An 18,654-nucleotide genomic window follows, 5' to 3' on the forward strand; every position below is an offset into this window, starting at 1 on the left:
GGCGGGCCGGCCGATCGAGGACGGCGGTGACACGCGTCGGATGGCGGGGGACGCGTATGGAGTACGCTACTCGCGGACGGTTTGATGGTTTGGACCTCAAAACCATCGGATGGATGGTTTACGGGTTTGGGCCTCAAAACCCGGGCGGAGGTTTCGAGGAGGGACGGACGGCACGTGGCAACATCGGGGAGTTTGCGTCGAGGCGAAGCTACCGATGAGAAGGCGTGGTGGCCGTCGGATCAAGATTACACCGGGTTGGACAACAACGCCCTTGGGCTTAGCGGTTCAACTCATTTGTATCCAGGGGTAAAACTGGGAATGTGTAATAGCCCTGTTAAATAGGATGAGGGAGCCCCCATCTCCCTCACCTCCTCCAATTTTTATTTTCTCCTTTAGGGTTTCTTCCTCTAGTTTGCTTCCATGTATGAGAGAGGTCCACAACTCAAATTGTGACTTGGTTTTGAAGGAATCGGTGGCCGTAACCACCGTATGCCCTCCGGGATTCATGATTTAGTTGTGTTCTTGATGTGATTTTGGTGTTATTCACGAGCTCCTTTTGTCCCCTCTTGTTTCCCCTCTCATTTCTTCATTTTGGGATGGTTTTGGTTCATTCTTGTTGCCTTGGATCGATCAATGACATGAGTAGAAGCTTTCCACCGAAGGAAATCCACTAATTCCTCACGAGATCGCAGATCCGAGCAATTTAAGTTCTTGACCTATTTTTGGGAGATTCTTCAATTCCTTCGATTCATGGAGTTAGAGTTTGTTTCGGGCCATGATCCTTTAGAGGTTGCCTTTCTACTCGCTTGTGAACCCTTGTGCAAAGTTTCAAGTCATTTGGAGTTGATTTGATCAAGTTATGGCTTGATTTGATTTTTCTCGAGAAACTACTCATTCATACCGGACGTGTCCGATATGATCTAGGACGTGTCCGATATTTCTCACTTTGGAGTTTTGAGCTAAAATTTGGTGGAGACCTTCCCTTGGTGTCTAAAGAGCTATGGTTAAAATTTCATGATTTTTGGACACCATTTGACGGGGTTTTGGATTTTTCTCTTTTGGTCAGCTTGCTGCTGAAAATACCGGACGTGTCCGAGATCATACCGGACGTGTCCGAAAATACCGGACGTGTCCGATATAATACCGGACGTGTCCGATATTTGTAGGAGCAGTGCTGTTTTCTTTTGGGAGTTTGCTCGTTTGGGCTTCGATCTGTGTTCCGTTTGCTCTGTGGTGACCCGCTGTGTTCGAAAGAAATTTGAGGCTCCCATTCACCCCCCCCCCCCTCTGGTCGCCGTTTTCGGTCCTTCAATTGGTATCGGAGCCGGTTAAGGATCATTCCACCTTAATCGGTCCGTGATCCACGAAGGCGACATGGAGCGTGGTTCCGGCAAACCACCGCACTTTGATGGGTCCAACTATCCTTATTGGAAGATCCGCATGTCTACGCATCTCCAGGGGATTGATTGGCTCGTCTGGGAAATTTGCGAGGATGCTACGTATGTTGTGCTCCCTATTGCGGCCCGTACCACCCAGGATCACAAGGATCGGCACAACGCAAATAGCAAAGCTCGCAGTGTGCTTTTCTCGAGTCTTTCGCTTTCTGAGTTTGAGCATGTCTCCGATTGTACTATAGCTCGAGAGATCTGGGTGAGGCTTCAGAGCTATCACGAGGGGACCACACAGGTCAAGACCAGACTCTACGAGACGTACAAGCGCGAGTACGAGAACTTCTCTCAGCTTGATGGCGAGTCCATCGATGCCATGTTTTCCCACTTTCAGACTATCGTCAACAAAATGAAAGCGAACAAGGCCAACTTACCTTATAGTGATCATGAGAGGGCGCTCAAGCTTCTCTATGCCCTTGATCGAAAGGTATGGGATGTGAAGGTGTCGGCGATCATCGAGTCGGCCAACTACGACACCCTCACCGTCGACGAGCTTTTCAGCAAGCTCAAGTCCACAGAGATCGACTACCAAACCCAAGCCAAGCTCAAGAATCCTTCTGCACCAACCATGGCTTTGGTCTCAGGTAGTGGTTCAAGTTCATTGACTAACCCTTCACAAGCTTCTTTCTCTTTGTCGTGCTTGATGTCAGTCACAGAGGAGCAGCTGGAGTCTCTTGGGGATGATGAGTTGGCACTCATCATCAGTCGGTTCTCTCGGTTTCACAACAATCGTTTGAACCGCCGACGCAGTGGTGGCCCGAAGGAGGGATGCTATGGATGTGGAGATCCGAACCACTTTGTCGTGCACTGCCCCAAGAAGAAGCCCTTCACCAACAAGTACGACTCCAGCAAGCGCAAGGATAAGCGCGACTAAACCTCCGGCAAGCACAAGGCCAAGGGCGGCTTCGACAAGGAGGCGATCAAGAAGGCATACCGCAGGAAGGCCAAAGCTCAAGAACGCGCCTTCCTCGCCTCCCTCAGCGACCTCGGCGACGACTCCGACGATGATCACTCTTCTTCTCCCTCGACCGATGATGAGTCCGAGAAGAAGCGTGAGGACAAGCTCAACGGTCTCTGCTTTGTTGCCGATGCAAACCGTGGTGGGTTTTGCACTATGGCGGTTGACGGTGGAGCAAAGCTCAAAAAGGACGTCGACGTCGATGACGACGAAAATGAGGTACCGCCCACACTTGACTCACTTATGCTTGAGCTTGATACTATGAATGATACATTGATGAGTCAAGATAAGTTGCTTAAGTGTGCTGCCCGCGAGAGAAAAGAGTTTAAGGGCCAGCTAGAGGTTGCTTTGAAGGAGTTGGAGCTTGCCAAGAGTGGTGTAGTGGTGTTAGAGGAGGAGGAGTGTGATGAGTGCGCTATACACATGTCTAACCTCTCTGACTTGCAATCCAAGTATGCTGTTTTGCTTGATGAATGTGATGAGCTGAAGTCTCATTCTGGGTTGCTCGGTGCATGCAAGTCCTGCTCAGGCTTGCAATCTGAGTTGGCAGAGAAGGTTGCCAAACTTGCTGAGTTTGAGAAGGCCAACTCAGATAGCACCACCACTACATGTGTTCGATGTGAAGCTTTGGTGTTGGAGCTTGAGTCCTGCAGGCATGACAAGATGGGAACTGAGGAAGAAAACACACAACTTCGGTCCATCTTGAGCTGGGTGTCGTGCAGTGAGCCTCAATTGGGCATGATGGTGAGCCAGTTCAGGCGGGGAACTGACTCATCGGGAGTAGGCTTTGCTATAGGTGGGAAGGGTGAGCATGTCTATGGCAAGGTTGGTGAACATAGTGGTTTGAACCCAAGTGAGAAACCCACCAACACTCCCAAATTGATCAAGATCCCTCCACCAGAGTCTACCAAGCCTATGATCAAAGATGGTGTGTTTGAAGAACCACCAAAAGCTCCACCATCCAAGCAAGTTTGGGTTCCCAAACCGAACCACTTTTAGAACTCACTCGATACTCTACCCAACATCTCTAGTGCACCCCTTCCTAAAGCCAAAAAGCCTCAGAGAGTGAACCACATCCACAAGAGAGTGAGTCAACCACCATCCAAGAGAGAGGTGAGGTACCACTGTGACTATTGCATAGAGATGGTCATTTGGCTGAGTTTTGCTTTAGGAGGAAGAGAGATGAGCGGCGCGAGTATGAGTTGAACAACCGGAACATGTACCGTCCTCCCCATGGCGTACATGTACCGCCTGTTCAGAGGCACAGTGTTAGGCCTAGAGGTGCAATGCCTCAAGGTGCTAGGCCTCAGGTGGCGAGACCACGTGGTGGTCGTGCCCGGCATGGCCCAAGTCATGATCTATATGACTTTGGACCTCGCGACGGTGGCTTTCAGTCCCACACTCCTAGCGGACCACGTTTTCCCCCACGTGGTGATCGCTTCTCTCCAATGGGACATGGCATGTATGGTGTTTTTCCTAACACTTTTCCAGGGCAAATGACTCAACACTGGTATTCTCCTCATTTCACTAACCCCAGTGTTGTGCCATTTGCTCACCCCCTGTCTTTCTATTGATGCAGAGCGGAGGCCTGGAGAACACGTGGCTTGTTGATTCTAGCTGTTCGCGCCACATGACCAGAAGTTCCAAATGGTTCTCCAGCCTCGACCCCATGCAATACAAGGAGTACATCACATTTGGGGACAATAGCAAAGGTAAGGTGCTGTCTCGTGGGACCATTCGGGTCAATGAGTCTTTTATCTTGAAGGACGTTGCTTTGGTTTCAAGCCTGCATTTCAATTTGCTCTCTGTTTCGCAACTCCTTCAAGATGGGTTTGAGGTGTGCTTTAAGACTGGACTTTCTTGTGTGCTCGATTCTCAGGGACATCTAGTTTGTCACATCGTTCCTTTTGGCCGAGTTTTCAGAGCTGATTTCTCTCAGTCTTTCGGTTCTTCTCGCTGTTTGGTTGCCGGATCTTCTTCTGATTTGTGGAAGTGGCATAGGAGACTTGGTCACTTGAGCTTCGATCTCCTAGTGAGGTTGAGTTCTCTTGACATGATCCGAGGATTGCCCAAACTTAAGTTTGAGAAGGATCTGGTATGCCATCCCTGTCGCCACGGAAAGATGGTGGCTGCTTCCCATCCTCCAGTGACTCAGGTCATGACCACGAGACCTGGTGAGCTACTCCATATGGACACTGTTGGTCCAGCTCGGGTTCGGTCAGAGGGAGGGAAGTGGTACGTTCTTGTGATCGTGGATGATTTTTCTCGTTATTCTTGGGTGTTTTTCATGGAGGGCAAGGACGAAGCATTTTCTCATGCTCGTGACTTGATCTTGAGGTTGCAAACTGAGTTACCAAAGAATGCCATACGAGCTATCCGTAGTGACAATGGCACTGAGTTCAAAAACTCTCAGTTTGACACCTTTTGTGCTTCCTTGGGTCTTGAACATCAGTTTTCTTCACCCTATGTCCCTCAGCAGAATGGTGTTGTTGAGCGCAAAAATCAGACTTTGGTTGAAATGGCCAGGACGATGCTCGATGAGCATAGGACTCCTAGGCGTTACTGGGCCGAAGCCATCAACACTGCCTGCCATGTTTCAAACCGCATTTTTCTTCGTGCTTTCTTGAAGAAGACATCCTACGAGTTGCGGTTTGGGCGTCCACCCAAGGTGAGTCATTTTCGAGTCTTCGGTTGCAGGTGCTTCATTCTTAAGCAAGGTAATCTTGATAAGTTTGAATCTAGATCTTCGGACGGTATATTTCTCGGTTACGCTTCTCATTCACATGCATACCGTGTGCTTAATCTTGAGACTAACCGTGTCATGGAGACTTGTGAAGTCACCTTCGACGAAACCATGCCCTCTTCTATTTTGGTCTTTGAACGTGCAGGTGATGAAGAGATGGGTGACAGCATTTTCGTTGAGGATGACGATGATGTCGATTGGGATGATCCCAAGCCATCTCAACCGGCTGCCCCGATCGAGCCAGCTTCGACCACTTCGGCTCACGGCCCCGAGCCCTCCACCTCTACTTCATGGGGTCCGTGCGAGCCGCTTCCTCAATTGACTGAGGAGGCCCTAGCTGTGGATGAGGGGGAGGCGACTTCATCTTTGGGTGCACCTCGACATATCCAGCGACGCCATCCTCCTCAGACCATGATCGGCGACATCGACGAAAGGGTAACGCGTTCCAAGTCTTATCATATTTCCCATTTCGCTCATTCTGCTTTCGTAGCTTCTTTTGAGCCTCGAGATATTGGACACGCACTATCTAATGCCGATTGGGTTAATGCTATGCATGAGGAGTTAGAGAACTTTGAGCGGAACCAAGTGTGGGTTTTAGTTCCACCTCCACCAGAGTGCCACCCCATAGGTACAAAGTGGGTTTACAAGAACAAGCAGAGTGAGGATGGGGTGGTGGTGAGAAACAAGGCGAGATTAGTGGCTCAGGGTTTTTGCCAAAAAGAGGGAATAGACTATGAAGAAACATTTGCTCCTGTTGCCCGTCTAGAAGCCATTAGGATTCTTTTAGCATTTGCAGCTTCGAAAGGGTTCAAGTTGTATCAGATGGATGTAAAGAGTGCCTTCTTGAATGGGTACATAGAGGAAGAGGTTTATGTGAGGCAACCCCCTGGCTTTGAAAATCCAAAGTACCCCAACCATGTTTTTAAACTCCACAAAGCCTTGTATGGTTTGAAACAAGCCCCGAGAGCCTGGTATGAGCGTTTAAAAGCTTTCTTGCTTGATAAGGGTTTTAGGATGGGTTCCATAGATAAGACTTTGTTCCTCCTCAAGCAAGGCACAGACATCCTTTTGGTTCAGATATACGTGGATGATATAATCTTTGGTGGCTCTTCTCATGCTCTTGTTGCCAAGTTTTCAGATACTATGAGCAGGGAATTTGAGATGAGCATGATGGGCGAATTGACTTTCTTCCTTGGGCTGCAAATCAAGCAAACTCGTGAGGGGATGTTCGTGCACCAAGGCAAGTACACCAAGGATGTGCTCAAGAAATTTGATATGGGTGAGGCCAAGCCTCTTTCGACGCCCATGTCAACCACGACGGCCCTAGATAAGGACAAGGAGGGAGAAGCCGTGGACCAGAAGGAATACCGAAGCATGATCGGGTCCCTGCTGTACCTAACGACGATGAGACCGGACATCCAGTTTGCAGTCTGCTTGTGCGCGCGCTTTCAGTCTTCGCCACGCACGTCTCATCGTCAAGCCATCAAGCGGATCCTCAGGTACCTTCGTTTCACACCCAAGTTTGGTCTTTGGTTTTCAGCTTCCTCCTCTCTTTCTCTTTGTGGGTATTCTGATGCAGATTATGCTGGTTGTCGTGTTGAGAGGAAGTCCACTTCGGGGACTTGTCAGTTTCTTGGATCTTCTCTTGTGTCTTGGTCTTCTCGCAAGCAGTCTAGCGTCGCCCAATCCACCACAGAAGCTAAGTATGTTGCTGCTGCTGCTTGTTGTTCCCAGTTGCTTTGGATGATAGCTACTCTGAGAGACTTTGGGTTAGAGTTTAGGCGAGTGCCTTTGTTTTGTGACAGCACCAGTGCCATAAGTGTAGCCAAAAACCCAGTCCTTCACTCAAAGACAAAGCACATAGAAGTTCGCTTTCACTTCTTGCGTGACCACTATGAGAAAGGTGATATCGATCTGCACCACATTGATACCCAAAACCAGCTCGCAGATATCTTCACCAAACCACTTGACCAAGCCTAGTTTGCTCGCTTGCGAGGGGAGCTTGGAGTTTGTTTCCCATTTTAGAGGAGGGGAACTTTGGTTGTTTTATTCTAGTTTTGCTTTTCTTTGTAGTGTAGCCTTTGTTTTTGTTTTTATATCATTCTTGCATATCATATCATCATGTATCATATTGCATCCTGAGCTTCATCCTTATAGTAGCTAGATTGACACTATGCTCTTGTTGGGGATGTTATGGATATACAATGATGTGCTTTTGGCTTAGGCTCCTTTTGATCAATTGATACATGTTATGAGCTAAGCTTGTTTTCCAAACTGTGAACTTGATTAAAACTTGTTGAAACATGAAATGTGTTCACCACTACTTGTGGCACTAGCATGTGTAGAATGTGTCGAGATCTTTTTCTTGCTTCATATATATGCTTAGTTGCTACGGCTCATACCTTGAGTTACACACTTGCTTGAGAAACTTGAATTTGTGCTAAAACTTGAAAATCAAACTAAGTGATTTGAAAAGATCGGGATGGGTCTGTACTATCCTATGTCAGAGTATCGAGACAGCTCTAACTTGCACTTATTGGCGAACTTGACCTCTGTAATGGATACCTAGATCATTGTCTTAAGCTTCTGATTGCCTTTGGCATAGGCTTGACATGGTCGCTAAGTCAGGTTTTGATGGCACAGATAACCTCCCGCACACACTTGTCTGACAAACTTTGGTAATAAGCTGCATAACTCCGATAAATTTCAATTGGTGTCTAAAATTTGATCAAACCACAAGTTTGTCTCATGACATGATGTGTGAACTTTGTTTGGGGTAGTTCACTTTGCATACATGTGTAGCACAAGGTCGATCTCCTGTCTATTTTTGCTATGTGCTCCTTTGGTGGTGAACCCTCTTTTAAAATTGCTCAAACTTGATCAAACTTGCTTAAATGCCATATTTCGCTTCATTTGGTCACCTTGAGCATTTGCTAGCACTTGTATGTGTTGCTATATATACATGACAGCATCCACTAGAGCATTCTTTCAATCTACTTGCTATAATCTTGAAGCTTCTGCATTCGCGCATTTCTGCATTCCTAGCTTGTTTTGAGGGGGAGTTGCAATTCTTGGGCTCTAGCTTGATAAGTGCATATGTCAACAAGGGGGAGAAGTTTCCACACTCACAATGTCACCTAACGTTAAGAAATATGCATTCATTTGAGAGAGATTCACCTAAAGTTGAGCGATATGCATTCATTTGAGAGAGATTGCACTTGTTCAGGGGGAGTTGCATTTGAGGTGTTTTGCTAGATGTGTTGAGCCTTTGCCTCTTTTGGAGGGTCTAGCAGTTTTGCATTTGAGGTGTTTTGCTAGATGTGTTGAGCCTTTACCTCTTCTGGAGGGTCTAGCAGTTTTTCGGTTTTTCGAGCTTTGCTAGTGGTGTTGTGCCCGTTGCCTCTTCTTGAGGGCTAGCTTTGTTTTACTTGGTTGCGTCGAGCCGTTGCCCATGTCTTTGGGGACCAAGGTTTTTGCTCATTTTCAAATGACCCGGTTCTTGGCTTTTCTTTGGCTTTTGGTCATTTGGGTGAGTTCTTTCTTTTCTCTTCTTCTTCTTTTTCTTTTGCTCAAGCTGTTCGTGTATTGGTGTTGACAATGCACTCATCAAGGGGGAGATTGCGAACACAAGGTTGACAAGTACCCTTGTGTGTTCGTTTTGTGATGAGTGATTGTCAATGTGATCCACGAAGTAGGTTGAGTGGTGACTAACCCTACCATGGCGAAAGCTATGTGTGCGACATGTCTTTTGGCTTGTGTTGTGCAGGTGTGGAGCTCGGATGTGGTGGTCGACGGCAAGGTGAAGGTCAAGGAGGACATGCCGTGCCGACAGACCGGGAGCGGTGAAGGACAGACGTAAGGCTTGGACCGAGGGACCCAGAGGCCGGGTGACTAGCTGCGGTGGCTGACACTTGGGACATCGACAAGTGCAAGAAGACATGGAGTGACGGTGTTGACTGGGTCAAGACGGCGGACGCGTGAGTCGAGCGAGGCTCAGGAGGACTTGGCGGGCCGGCCGTTCGAGGACGGCGGTGACACGCGTCAGATGGCGGGGGACGCGTATGGAGTACGCTACTCGCGGACGGTTTGATGGTTTGGACCTCAAAACCATCGGATGGATGGTTTACGGGTTTGGGCCTCAAAACCTGGGCGGAGGTTTCGAGGAGGGACGGACGGCACGTGGCAACATCGGGGAGTTTGCGTCGAGGCGAAGCTACCGATGAGAAGGCGTGGTGGCCGTCGGATCAAGATTACACCGGGTTGGACAACAACGCCCTTGGGCTTAGCGGTTCAACTCATTTGTATCCAGGGGTAAAACTGGGAATGTGTAATAGCCCTGTTAAATAGGATGAGGGAGCCCCCATCTCCCTCACCTCCTCCAGTTTTCATTTTCTCCTTTAGGGTTTCTTCCTCTAGTTTGCTTCCATGTATGAGAGAGGTCCACAACTCAAATTGTGACTTGGTTTTGAAGGAATCGGTGGCCGTAACCACCGTATGCCCTCCGGGATTCATGATTTAGTTGTGTTCTTGATGTGATTTTGGTGTTCTTCACGAGCTCCTTTTGTCCCCTCTTGTTTCCCCTCTCATTTCTTCGTTTTTGGATGGTTTTGGTTCGTTCTTGTTGCCTTGGATCGATCAATGACATGAGTAGAAGCTTTCCACCGAAGGAAATCCACTAATTCCTCACGAGATCGTAGATCCGAGCAATTTAAGTTCTTGACCTATTTTTTGGGAGATTCTTCAATTCCTTCGATTCACGGAGTTAGAGTTTGTTTCGAGCCATGATCCTTTAGAGGTTGCCTTTCTACTCGCTTGTGAACCCTTGTGCAAAGTTTCAAGTCATTTGGAGTTGATTTGATCAAGTTATGGCTTGATTTGATTTTTCTCGAGAAACTGCTCGTTCATACCGGACGTGTCCGATATGGTCTAGGACGTGTCCGATATTTCTCACTTTGGAGTTTTGAGCTGAAATTTGGTGGAGACCTTCCCTTGGTGTCTAAAGAGCTATGGTTAAAATTTCATGATTTTTGGACACCATTTGACGGGGTTTTGGATTTTTCTCTTTTGGTCAGCTTGCTGCTGAAAATACCGGACGTGTCCGAGATCATACCGGACGTGTCCGAAAATACCGGACGTGTCCGATATAATACCAGACGTGTCCGATATTTGCAAGAGCAGTGTTGTTTTCTTTTGGGAGTTTGCTCGTTTGGGCTTCGATCTATGTTCCGTTTGCTCTGTGGTGACCCGCTGTGTTCTGAGGGAGCATCCACCCTTCTCTAAGGTCGTGGTCATCAAGTCTTTCGTGTATGTTTTTTTTGGGATTGATGTTGGGACAGTGGTTGAAGATTTCGAAAGAAATTTGAGGCTCCCATTCAAACACCCCCCCCCCCCTCTGGTCGCCGTTTCCGGTCCTTCACCATTATACCTTGATATCGGAGATTAATTATTTTTGGAACATCCACGTGAATCCTCAAAAGATGCATTGGAAAAATAGATAAATTCTCACCAAAACCAGAAACATCTAGCCATTAGTCTGGTAGACTCTAATCCTATAATAATAGCTGAACGCACACCTTTGTTATTATAAAAAGTAGACTAAAGTAAACCCTAAATATCTAACTAAATTACCCACTAACAACTTAATAACCCCTCAATCTGGATTTAATTACTACCCACTTATTCTATCATATAATATAACTATTTAAGGTCTTGTTTGAATGTAGTCGGATTGACATCAATACACATGTGTTGAGGGTGAATTGAAGTGAAACTTGAACTAAATTTAACCTCAGTACACACCAACACATGCGGATTGAGGTGAATCTGATAACACCAAAACAAGGCCTAAATTTGTATCTAAATTGCCCACTTACATTATTTATTGTTAAAACAAGTAAACCTGAATCTGCATCGAAATTATGCACATCTCTACCATAATAATAAAAATACACCGAAGATGTGTTATGTAAAACTGTAAATTACCTACTTTTGCTAGTGTTCATATAAAAAAGAAACTCAATATATTTGAAGTACGTGTGACGCATGAAGACCACGTATAATATGACAGGACATTTCAAGTAAACTATTAATTGGCAAACATGCAATATAATTAAAATGTAAAAACTATGAATATGGATGGAAAAATCATATAGATCATAACTAAAATCGAGTATTGTGTTAAAATATATAAACAAATATCGATAGCCTAAAATCGACCAAGCGGCCAGGCCAAAGAGCACACGTACCAGGGATATATCGAGCAGCAAGCTGAACAGCAGCAACAATAGCAGAGTCCATAACTTTGAGGCCATGGTGCGCCTCGTACCGCCGCTTCAGCACCCGTAGAATGCCAACGGCCACGTCTGCGCTCGGCTCCTCGACGTCGATTCTCTGGAACCGCCGCCCCAGCGCGGCGTCCTTCTCGATGTACCTGCGGTACTCATCGAGCGTGGTGGCGCCGACGCACCGGAGGCGGCCACGAGCCAACGCCGGCTTCAGCATGTTGGCAGCGCTGCTGTCGCTGCCGCCGGCGCCGAGGAGCATGTGCATCTCGTCGATGAACAGGATCACCTTGCCGTGCGCGTTCTCAGCCTCCTGGATCACCTTCTTGACGCGCTCCTCGTACGTGCCCGGTACTGTGTCCCGGCCAGCAGCGCGCCGAGGTCGAGCTCCACGACGCGTGCCCCGGCGAGGGACGGCGGGACCGTTGTTCCTGCCGCGACCCTCTGCGCCAGGCCCTCGGCGATCGCCGTCTTGCCGACCCCGGGAGCGCCCACCAGCACGGCGTTGTTCTTGGAACGGCGGCATAGCATGCAGACGACGCGGTCGATCTCGCTGTCGCGGCCGATCACCGGGTCGGCCGTCGTCTTGTTGTTCTTGACGGCCGCGGCGGCGGTCACATCCCGGCCGTACCTGTCCAAAGCTCTCCTCCGGTAGAGATGAGGTCCATGGCCGAGCCGTCGAGAAAATCCCGGAGGTGTAGCCGAGCTGGTCCAAGAGGACCAAGGGGGATCGAGCAGGTGACGTCCATGGGATGGGCGTGGCGGCGTACGGCGTACCACGGGCCGGCCGGCTGCACGAATTTCTTTCTATCCGGCCGGGTGAAGACAAATTAAAGCTGGGTCGGACGCTAGGGCTTCTTGATTCTTGAATTCTTATATTATGGCTGGAGCCTGGAGGACAGGCATGTAAACAAAGTGCGGGATGCACGCATAGCAAACCAAACTTATGGATTAAAACAAGATGCCAACTTTTTTTTTCGACGAATTTTTCCTTGCCTTTTATTTGCCAACAAAAAAAAAGAAGTTTCTGGTTTTCCTGATTTGCATTGCCATGATAAACTCAGAGATGTCGAGAATTGTTTATTTGTGTTTAGCATTTGCTATAATAATCCAACCATACTTTTTGGGATGGTTGATGATGGATCTGCGGAAATGTATTTACACGTACGGTGTTCTTTCAGTTATTACATCCATATTCTATACCATGCATAGCCGACGCGGCTACTATATTGCGAGGAGCAAGAAAACAATGCATATATATAAACCAGATCTGTGTAAATGTTTTGGAAAAATTTCCATGAGATAGATATGAGCGAGTTTTTTGAGAGGGCTTTCACTCTTTAATAACCGTTCGATATAGACGTCATGCTATATAAGCCATCCGTCATCTAAGATTTCTAAATCAAGATATAAATAATAAGTAGCATTAGATTGACTATAAAGTAACATATCTAGAGATATAAATATTAATATTGTTTTTATAAATTTGATAAAGTTTAAAATTTTTAACGCGCCTCAAACAGAGTTGCTTTTTTTTTAAGACAGATGAAGTAAATAGAGGAGGATAAAAGGTGCACACAAAGCGTCTGGAAAGTTCCTGGAGGTTCTGAATGTCCGGGATTGCATTGCCGCTGGGATAGAGATTCCCTTGATCTCCAATCGCCAACACCATGTCCAAGTCCTCCACCGGCGGACGTCGCCGTCGCGGCAATAATAGTCAGCCTCATCCACACGGGACGCAGGCCCACGGCAGAATTTGCAGCGTGCAAAGCCCTGCGGGCCGTGGGGTGGGCACCGCACAGACAGGGGCCCCGGAAGGCGCTGTCGCAAAGGCGTAGCGAATTATTTTGATGGATGGACCTCAAGGGCAAGGCCCTTTCCTCGATGGCTCCATTATCTTGAGCGGGGAGGGTGAGGTTGGGCCACCATACCATGTGTTTTGTAAACTAATCTAATCATGTACTAGTTCAGGACTAGGGTTTTTTTTTTGTTTATATAAGTTCAGGACCAGTTGGACTAGGCTTCTCGCTGTGAATTGAGAATTTGAGATGCGAGGTGGATGGTGTTGCCGCGTTGGTATTTCGAGGGTCTGCGCTTTCGTGGCAGTGGCAGGCAGAGATTTCTTTTGAGAGGGTGGACAGAGAGGGAGAGAGACATTTTAGCTTTTGGATTTGCTAGCGCTCCGAAGTTCGATTCGGGGTCCTAGCCTCGGGCGGTGCCCACTCAACGAGCGAGCGAGCATTCCAGCGAGTCGGGCTTGCGAGCGAGTGACCTAGTAGCGGGTCCGCACCGTCGGCCGCTTCCCGCGCCATTTCATGTGTAACACCCGATCTACTTTTGAAACATCCGTATGCAACAGTTGCAATTGCGACATACAAAAAGAAGACAGATGAAACATTTGAAACATGCGTCTGAAACACTTGCAAAAACACCTGAAAACCATTGCAAACATAAGCAACATCCAGATAAATACACTTGCAACAAACATATGAAACACTTTAAACATACGCTTGCAACATGCAGGTATATGCAACGTCCAGATCTACTTTTGCAACATCTAAATTGTTGACACCAAAATTTGGCAACCTTACTTTGAGAAGGAAGAGATCGGCCGATAGTCTTCTAAATCAATATTTCTCCCAAACCCCAACCCCCTAACCCCGTATCCCAGATTCCTCCGAAATCCCAACCCTGTTGTACCCGTAATCTCACGCTAACTCTTCCGCCAATCTGGACCCACCTCCCACAACTAATTTTTCACCGCAATATCCTACATCTGCCTATCATCCCGTGAATCACACCCCTTCCCCATCACAACGTCACTCCTATTGGCGTTGGACATTATACTAGGTTGTTTGCCGGTTCCGCAATGTAGCACCGCACGGCGCCGAGTGAAGTGATTGTGTAGGTGAAAACAACTGCTTTTGCGTCTGTCAATGAAAGGATTTCAACGATTCAGATTATCGAGGAGGATGTCCTCAGCGATTGCGGTGGTAAGCAGTTCGGCCCCGACGGCCTCACCCGTTGGACTCACGGCACCCGCAATGGCTGACTTATAAACTAGCTCTACGTATTTTTTATATTTTAATAGAAAAGAGAGAAAATTTAGCTCTTGATCAAGAGTTAGGTTCATACACGCATTACAAGGTCATATGAGAATATCACGTGGGTCTAATCATATTATGAGTTATTGTTAAAAACTAGCATTATTAGAGAGGTTAGCTTAGAGCTAGTAACTCACTTGAAGCATTGTAGGTGCCCTAAGATACGATCCATGTCATCGTCTCCAACGAACACGTGACCTCCATCGATTCAGTTGTGACCCGATCCAATGAATTGCCGTATCTTGACAACATGTGCATGCGTGCCTGTGTATAATTTAGCTTTCCTCGACATGACGTTTTTAGCTTTCCTCGACATGACGTGTTGTCGGCTCGTCGATCGCCGCTAGCTCTGTCGGTTGCCTGTTGGTGTCTCGGTGTTGGGTGTTTGGCCGCTGCCTTGCAGGCTTCGTTCGGCGGCCACCGTCCATTGAGGCAGGGACCCCATCTCCTAGGCAGTGTTCGGCTGGCTTTAAGCCGGCCGGCTGGCTGGCCAACCAACTCACAAAATCACTGTTCATGTCCTGCCAGAACAGTATTTTTCTCTCACAACAATCAGCCGGAACAGTATTTTTCAGTCCTGCCGACACGACACGACACGACGGCAGACGCATACGAGAGCAACAATATATAGCAAGCAGATGTACAAAGCACAAGCCTCAGGTATTGCCGGCCCTAATTCCCTCCGTCCCTCAGATCAATCACATATCATCTACGTTCTAATTTCAGTTGTTTATGAAGGACGTTGTGGCTTCTTGAATCTTGGTACACATGTATTTAATGATGTTTTTTATAAACACGTGCGTGCCGCACGCGCATATTTATTTGCTAGCTTTTATAAATTTTGAAAAAAATTTCAGAGATAGATTGGGACATGAGAACTACAAATGATATATTTATATCTTGTGACAATAAGTATAGATTCTTCTACAAATTAGATTTAGATCTAGGAAAATGAGAAAATATCCCAAAAAATATGGAAAACTACCAAAATATTCTAATTCATGTCTTAATACATTTTAGGAACTTTCCACAATATAAATATGATATGCAACCAACATAAATACAAAATAAATTAATGTTGAATGCATTCATACCGGCTTCATCTCATGTTTTTATTGTGAAAAGTATTTAGATGCAGTTAGACATCGATTAGAATGTTTTAGTATTTTTTCTGATTTTTTGGATATTTTTTCTATTTTGCTAGACCTAAATCTATTTTTAAAAAATATTCTAAAGATATTTTCACTAGTTCTAAATATTTTATTTGGGTTTCTCATATCCTAATCCATATTTAGTATTTTTTTCATAAGTTTTAGAAGGTTAAAGATATTTTTCGTTGTTTCAAAATCTCATTAGGTATTTTTTTTGGGGCCGTGCCATCGTGGCCGGGGCAAACAAGGCCACCGCCGATGGCAGCGACGTGGAGGGGGACAAGGACATGAGGGAGGCATTCCGCGTGTTTGACGCCAACGGCCGACAAGTACATCACCGTGGATGAGCTCGATGTTGTGTTGGCGGCCTCAGTGGTGGAACTAGGACTTTTAATTAAGGGGGACCGGAAAATACGATCACACTTTATAAATGTGATAAATATATACAACGTGATGTCTCAATAGTTTTTAATGCTTTTATATATGTATTTAGCATTCATAGCAAAAAATACACAAGATTATCAATAAAAATGGGTGAAATAATTATTTTCATGGCTATGTAATTGAAATATTTATAAGTAGTAAAAAATACTGTGTTGGGGGGGTGGGGGGGGGGGGGGGGGGGGGGGGGGGCACGGCCCCTGCTGGCCCCCCTGGTTCCGCCACTGGGTGGCCTAAAGCAGGGCCACACCGTGGAGAGGAGTGCCGGCGCATGATGCCACGGTAGACCAAAGGTTGAATTTTTTTTTAGACCAAAGGCTTTGGCCCTGCTTTTATATTGAAAACATAAAGGTATAGCTGCTGGGGATGCCAGCGGTTCAGCGTACCGAAATATCATAACCATCTAAGAGACATAACAGATATACCTCTACAAACAGCCCCCAACCAGAGAAACTACCTAAAGGTACATCACAATAAGAGAGCAGGTAGATCAACAAGCAAAAGAAGAAACTCCAGAAAAACTTCAGCTTCCAGGCCGGGTGGACTTCCTTAGATGATGCGCGCCGGCGGGCTCGCCACCCTCGGGTGACCATCTGACGATGCGTGTGCATGGGGATGGCATGGCTGTGGAGCGCCGTGCGCTGCGTTGCTGGAAATTGTTTTGTACCAGAACCGAGCTGTAGATATTGGCTTTTCGGGGAGTTCACGCGTAGGCAAGCTGGAAATTGTTTTGGTGATCTCGATCATCGTCTTGTTATCTGTGTCGTGAAGGATTGATGGGCTTGCGCTAATTAACTAGTAGCACTGTACTGATTGTGGCTGGCAAGATCGAGATGCCTAACGGGAAAGATTTTCCCTGTTCGTATAATTGTATTGTATGGAGGTTTTTCTACTGTCGTCCTGGCAAGCATCTGAAGAAATGGCCGCAAGAGTAACTTCACCTCCCTTGACTTTACTTGTGATCGAAAGAGGGCCCTGACGGCCAGGAATTTAGCTCCAAGACGACACATCTGTTCGTTAGCATGCCACTGCATCCGAAAGAGAGGGAAATTAAGGTACATTGCTTCACATGAGCGGTCTGATAAATTGTCTCGTATATAGCCACATAAGATTTTCGCTGATTTGGAAGAGAGAGTGTTAGGAGAGAGAGATGAGCCATTGTTCTGTTCGGCAACGGGCTCATCCACGGGAATTTTGGCCGATGAGACGACCTCACTACCATTGTACGTCGTATCGTTGCGATGGGAGGCGATTTTTTCTCTTCACCAAATCTGCTACGCCAGACTCCCCCACAAGCAAGCGCACATGGAAGCCGTGGCCGCTGGCCGGCATTGACACGAACAGCGGCGAGCGCCACGCCACCACGGCCAGCGCCAGGAGTCCAGGACGGCCATGCAGCCGGTGAAGTCGCCGGTGGTAGGGCAGTCTTCAACGACCGCACTACATGCAAATCGGCCAGTGCACCAGCGCCACCTTCTCGACCTTGTCCAGCACCACACGTCGGGTCCCAGGTGAGGTTGTCCACCGCGACATGGAGTAAAGCGACACTCTGGTAGAGTGTGCCAGCACAGGGCCTGAGGTAGGCGAGGCCAAGTTCGGTCGAGGCGCTCTTGAGCGCACAGTGCCCCGTTGATGCTTTCCTGGTGTGTCGTCGGTGTGCTTGCTTCTTTTTTCTGAGACATACGGCGGTCTGCTTGTGCTCTCCGGTGAGAAGATAGAGGCAAGACAGGGGAGATAACGTATTTTATTCCTAATGAAACAATGTGTACACAACTCAGTGACGTAAATAAACTACAGAGTTAAGATTTGTAGACGATTATAATATTAATTCGGTCAATGCATAATTTTAGAAATCATAGATTAATATGAGACAATTTAAAACACAATGCATTGTAGGACATGTTTGTTCGATCTTTTTAAAATTACATGGCAATCCATGAGATAATTTATTAGACAATACCCATATATTTGCCCCAGTGCCGGCCCTAGGGGGGGGCAGGAGGTGCGATGGCCAGGGGCCCAGGTGGGATGGGGGCCCAGGCAGGACCGCGGGATTAATGCAGAACTGCAGAAGCCAGGCAGCCAGCAGCCAGCAGCGCCGCACGCCCGCACAGCCCATCGGCGCGGGATTAATGCAGAACAGCAGAAGCCAGGCAGCCAGCAGGCCAGCAGCGCCGCGCCGCACAGGCACAGCCCATCGCCCGTCTTGTCTTTCTTTTCAGCAATCAGGACTGAGCCGAGCCGCCGCCAACACCGCACTGCCGCAGCCCCGCACAGCATGAGCGATCGGCCGATCGTTACTTCGTACAGGAGACGCAGCGCCGCAACAAGGCAGCCGAGGGCCCGAGGCAGGGCTCGACGAGGACGACGAGTCGACGACATCCGAAGATTTATCTTGGTTATTGCCTTATGTCCTTTTTGTGATTTGTGAATCTTGGTTTTGAATCAATTCATGTCTAAATTGTCTAGGCCCTAGGGTTTTTTTCCTTGTTTAAATTTTATCTAGTACTTTGTACTCATATAGTCAT

At 47.3% G+C, this 18,654-nt stretch overlaps 1 pseudogene; it reads right to left on the reverse strand.

Annotated features, from left to right (window-relative positions):
- The window catches only part of LOC136491841 (chaperone protein ClpB1-like), a 57,117-nt pseudogene that overhangs the window by 12,088 nt on the left and 26,375 nt on the right, over positions 1-18,654 (reverse strand).

This window comes from Miscanthus floridulus, chromosome 11 (assembly GCF_019320115.1).
Source record: "Miscanthus floridulus cultivar M001 chromosome 11, ASM1932011v1, whole genome shotgun sequence".
NCBI lineage: Eukaryota > Viridiplantae > Streptophyta > Magnoliopsida > Poales > Poaceae > Miscanthus > Miscanthus floridulus.